Source organism: Telmatherina bonti (genome assembly GCF_933228915.1).
Source record: "Telmatherina bonti genome assembly, chromosome: 18".
In the NCBI taxonomy this organism is placed as follows: domain Eukaryota; kingdom Metazoa; phylum Chordata; class Actinopteri; order Atheriniformes; family Telmatherinidae; genus Telmatherina; species Telmatherina bonti.
In genome coordinates this window covers 37,967,483-37,973,506 of record NC_136616.1, presented here as the reverse complement: position 1 = coordinate 37,973,506, position 6,024 = coordinate 37,967,483, and positions in this window count along the sequence as shown.

Genomic DNA, 6,024 nt, shown 5'->3' with positions numbered 1-6,024 from the left:
GGTTGGTGGTGTGTTTCCTTCAAACCAGAAGCAGAAATATGTCAGTTGATGCAGCTGTGGTCACTGCAGCCGCCCTGCAGGGGGCAACAGAGCATCTCCAGATGAACGAGGTTGGAGATTACAGGTCAGACGTCAGGATGCAGCTTCTGGAGCATGAACACGCTAAACATGTTTCGCTCACATGCAGAAACGTCCTCACGTTAACCGTGATGAAGACATGTCAGGAGGCGTGATGTCAGCTTCTGGAGCATCTTCAGTTCCTGAAAGTCACGTGTCTCTATGCAAAACAAGACATTTCATCATCCTATACAGGTTGCAGGAAGCTGGAATCTGTCCCAGCACCTGGACTGGTACACCTGGACCTAGTACACCTGGTGGACCTGGTACACCTGGACCTGGACCTGGTACACCTGGACCTAGTACACCTGGTGGACCTGGTACACCTGGACCTGGACCTGGTACACCTGGACCTAGTACACCTGGTGTACCAGGCGTACGAGGTTGGGGACTCGGTGTCTCCAACCAGACCCAGTCTCCAGTCGGACCGGGTTTCCAGTAGGACCGAGTCTCCAATTGGTCCGAGTCTCCGACCGGACCGAGTCCCCAGTCTCCAGGATGACCGAATCCCCGACCGTACCGAGTCTTCAGTAAGACCGAATCCCTGACCCTACCGAGTCTCCAGTAGGACCGAGTCCCCCACCGTACCAAGTCCCCAACTAGAACGATTCCCCAACCGGGCCAAGTCCCAACCGGACCAACGTGACTGGTTTAACTGGAAACAGTTCCAGTGGTTGGCGAGGAGGGAATGATGGCAAAGGTCAGAGGGAGTAGGACCGAGTCCCCAACGGGACCGAGTCCCCAGTCTCCAGTAGGACCGAGTCCCCAACCTAACTGAATACCTGACTGGACCGAGTCTCCAAGCAGGCCCAGTCCTCAGTAGAACCGAGTCCCCAGTCAGACAGCGGACTATCCTGATGGGAATGCACCTTTGAAGAGATGAAGAGATGGCAGAAATCAGAGAGAGAGGAGAGAAAGTGCAGGAAGGGGAGGGATCGAGGTGGAAGACCTGGCTTTACAGATTCTGGGAACAGCTCTGCAACGTGACTGGTTTAACTGGGAACAGTTTAATGGTTATGCCTTTTCAGGCACATTTCCAGCTGCTGTCTGCCTGTAAGTGAATCGGTGACGTTCCAACAACACATAAATACGTCTAAACAGTAACTGCAGGAGTCTGAGACCAGAGCCTTGAGGAACTCCTTGGGAAATGTTTCAGGGTCTGAAGGATTCTCAAGTCTTCCACCTGAAGACAGATCTGCTGATGGCAGGGTGGAGGCAAACCCAGAACAGGAAATGGAAACTGTCAACAGGAAGTGGGCGTGGCCTGTGAAAATGTCTGAACAGCTTCCTGTAAAATGCACGGCGTCGACGGTAACTAGATTATATTTTACAGCTTCACACTGTGTTTCATGACACTTTGCCTAATAAGGAAACACACACGCACTGACATGCACGAGCACCACCACTTCCTCTTCACCCGGCCGCCTCCACGCTTTTCGTCTTGACTCAGAAGAGGAGTTTGCTGTTAGTGAGGAAGTGCGAGTGTTCGAGCTCTTCCTCTGCTCTCACCCGTTCTCCATAAAAGGCGTTTCACGTGTGATTTCCACCACAACACGCCACCATCACACACAACGACCTCTGATAACGACCTCTCCGTGGTGATGAGGCCGCTTCCTCGCCGAGTCTCTTGCTGTAAACACCATGATCAGCTGGTTTTTTTGCTGTTGTTTACTCGTGACTGCAGCTAAACATCAGATCAGTTTATATTTAACATGACATCAGACTTCAGCTGCTGGTGCAGAAATCCAGGTGTTGGAACCCTTCATCACTGTCAGCTGATTTTACCTCCGTTTACTGACCTCTGTGATTGATCCGTGTTCATGTGAAGATAATCTCTAGTAAAGTTCTGTATAATTAAACCGATCGATGGATTGACACAAACCAAACATTGTGAACAAATAACTGACTTCCTAAGTCAGTTAAGGGGCGGAGTCAGAGGGAGTCTGCAGGGCCGGAGGCAGGACACGCTGGCGGTTGCTATGGATACCATCTCACCATCACTCGGACTGCTGGAACCGGTTGATTCCTCCCTACGTTGTCCCTGAACCGCTGTCTCCAAATGCATCACCAGCGCTAACCAACCACTTTGCACCAAATCCTGCGACAACTTAAAGAACTCAGTGTGTTATGGAGTTATCGCAGGTGATTACACACACACACACACACACACACACACACATTGTACATATCTGCAAAGATAAGTTTTCTCAGGACTGAAAACGTAGATGTAGGAACTGATTCTACCTACAATGGTTTAGTACCGTGATCATCGTTAAATCATGGGAAATGATCTTTGTAGCGATCACGCCCTGCTTTATGGCAAGAAAAGGTGTGACATCACAGCACCGACTCCGCAATGTCAACAGCAGGACGGATGGTGCGTTCCAGGTGTCTCGTAATTTCTAGTGGCTGATGTAGGTGATGTTGTTACCTGTTCGACAACACCTGGACAGATTCTCCTGGACAAGTACACCTGGACAGATTCTCCTGGACAAGTACACCTGGACAGATTCTCCTGGACAAGTACACCTGGACAGATTCTCCTGGACAGGTGCACCTGGACAGATTTACCTGGGGAAGTACACCTGGACAGATTCTCCTGGACAGGTGCACCTGGACAGATTTACCTGGGGAAGTACACCTGGACAGATTCTCCTGGACAGGTGCACCTGGACAGATTTACCTGGGGAAGTACACCTGGACAGATTCTCCTGGACAGGTGCACCTGGACAGATTTACCTGGGGAAGTACACCTGGACAGATTCTCCTGGACAGGTGCACCTGGACAGATTTACCTGGGGAAGTACACCTGGACAGATCCTCCTGGACAGGTGCGCCTGGACAAATTTTCCTGGAGAGAAATTGTACTAAGTGTAGGAGGACCTGCCAGGCGGCTGGTCTGGAGGATGGAGTGACATGCTGCTTCAGGTGAGCAAGTTGCAACTAGTTCAGGTGTTTAACTTGGAATGCAGGAACTCTGAGTCGTACCGCAGTTACCTGTCAGACAGCAGTTCCCATAATGCATTGCAGCAGCTCCACAGACATTTCCCTGAAGTGAGGACATTTCTGCACAGTGAGGATTCTTTTATTAGTCAGTGTGACAAAGTGGGTAAGGTGCCACCACTTTGTTAACACAAAAACAGCTAACCATTTTGTGTTTGAGGTACTGATACTTTCTTTATCCTGTCAGTGGTCAGCAGACACCAACTATCCTGGGTTTGTTTGTGTTTTGTATTGGAGTCAAGTTAAAATATACAACCAATAGAAATTATTTGGTTTAATATTCTCTTTGCTTTGTTAATGAAATGTTAGTATTATGGACTGACTCATCATACTTATGTTCTAGGACCAAAAGGAGGAAGAGCTGCTCATGTCCTGCATTTAGAGGGTTTTACCCAACTGGTGATGTCACTGGATGGTACCAAGTATGGGGGGGGGGATTATAGGAGATGTATTGTACCAGATGTTTGTGGATGGGGAAACGGTTTAGAGAGATATCTGAGGTAACGGGGAAAGAATGACTAAGACATTATTTAGCGCGCGTACCTGAAAGGTGGAAGATGCTGGGGGCGGCCATGTTGGGATTCAGGTGTGAGGGGATTTAAGGCGGGCATTTCGTTTGTCTGTGAGAGCCGATATTGATGTAGCAGGGTGCATGTTAGATTACTTTAGGTTTATTCAATTTCAGTTATGTTTGATGGGTAAAATGTAATGTCTGTAATGATAATTTTCCATTGTGGTTCTCTATGTATTTTAAGACAACATGCAGCATTGCACAATAAATTCTCAACTTGTTGGAGAACGTCTGCTGACTGCCGTCTGTTAGCCACTGTGGCCACGCAACCTACAACAATCTGCTAGATTGACAACTCAGGGTTGGGACCAGGAGGCAGAATTGTAGTCCTACACACTTTTCTGCAGCTTCCCACCTGCCGCCGCCCACCCAAAACCCCATTCCGACCTTATACAACTCCCCAGCAGTAAGAATTAAACAACACAAAAACACTTCTGGGGTTAATCGTGAAAACCTCATAAAAATAAAAACAATGGATCTAATAAAATCTGAAAATAAGACAATAAAGTGTGGCCTACTGAATATTAGATCCCTCCCAAATAAGTCTTTATTAGTCAATGACTTGATAGGTGATCACCACATTGATTTATTCTGTCTTACGGAAACCTGGTTACAGCAAGAGGATTGTGTTAGTATTAATGAAGCTACGCCAGCTAACTATTTAAACTTTCACATTCCTAGAACTACAGGCAGAGGAGGAGGTGTTGCAGCTATTTTTAAGTCAGAATTTTTAATTAGTCCTAAGCACAAAACTAACTATAAATCCTCTGAATTCCTGACATTAAATTTATCTCATCCAAAATGGAATTCAGAGAAACCGCTCCTTTTAGCATTAGTGTATCGCCCACCTGGACCTTACTCCGAGTTTCTGACCCAATTCTCTGATCTCTTGTCTGAGTTAGTGCTGACTACTGATAAGGTCATTGTACTAGGTGATTTTAATATTCATGTTGACCATGAAAATGATAGTTTAAACATTTCCTTTAGTTCTATTCTAAACTCAATTGGGTTTTCACAAAATGTCAATGGAGCCACTCACTCTCATGGTCATACTCTTGATCTGGTTCTAACATCTGGTATTGAGACTGATAAGCTCAAAGTATTTCCTCAAAACCCTGTCTCGTCCGATCACTTCTTATTAACTTTTGAATTCACTTTATTTGATTACTCACTGACCAAAAATAAATTCTACTATAGTAGATGTTTATCAGACAATAATATTACAAAATTTAAACAATCAATTGAATAAATTTTTCCCCTCTACCATGTGTTAGCATGACTGAGAGTCCCCCTTTAAGCTTTACTCCTGTTCAGATTGATCAACATGCTGATACTATAACAGCTTCAATGCGTACAACCTTGGATAATGTTGCTCCCCTAAAGAAGAAGAAATTAGGTAAGATTATGAAGGCTCCCTGGTTTAATTCCCAGCTTCAAGCTCTAAAACAGGCGTCAAGGCGTTTGGAAAACAGATGGCGTTCATCAGGACTAGGGGAGTCTCACTTAACCTGGAAAGAAAGTTTAATCGTATACAAAAAAGCCTTACGTACGGCAAGAACAGCTTATTATTCATCATTGATAGAGGAAAACAAAAACAACCCTCGGTTTCTTTTCAGCACTGTAGCCAGGCTTACTAGGAGCCGGAGCGCTGTGGAGCCATGTATTCCTTTCTCACTTAGCTGTGATGATTTCATGTATTTTTTCAGGAATAAAATTGACACTATTAGAGATCAAATTCACAATACTCTTCCTTCTACCTATAATGTTGAGCCTGTTGTGGTCTCCGAAGCATCCTTAGAACCAGGATCTGACTTGTGTCTAAATAGTTTCTGTCCTGTCCAACCCTCTGAATTAACTAAAATAATAGCTTCATCTAAACCATCCACCTGTATCTTAGACCCTCTCCCAACTAGCCTCTTTAAGGACATTTTCCCTTTAATTAATACATCACTACTAAGTCTTATCAATATGTCTTTAGTGACAGGATATGTACCACAATCATTTAAAACTGCTGTAATCAAGCCTTTACTTAAAAAGCAATCTCTGGATCCAGAGGTGATAGCAAATTATAGACCTATATCTAACCTCCCGTTTATGTCCAAAATTCTGGAGAAAATAGTTTCAGCTCAGCTACATGCCCACCTGAGCAGAAATAACTTATTTGAAGAGTTTCAGTCAGGATTTAGAGCTCATCATAGCACTGAGACAGCATTGGTGAAAGTTACTAATGACCTTCTTATGGCCTCAGACAAAGGACTTGTGTCCGTACTTATCTTGCTTGATCTTAGTGCTGCATTTGATACAGTCGATCATAACATTCTGTTACAAAGACT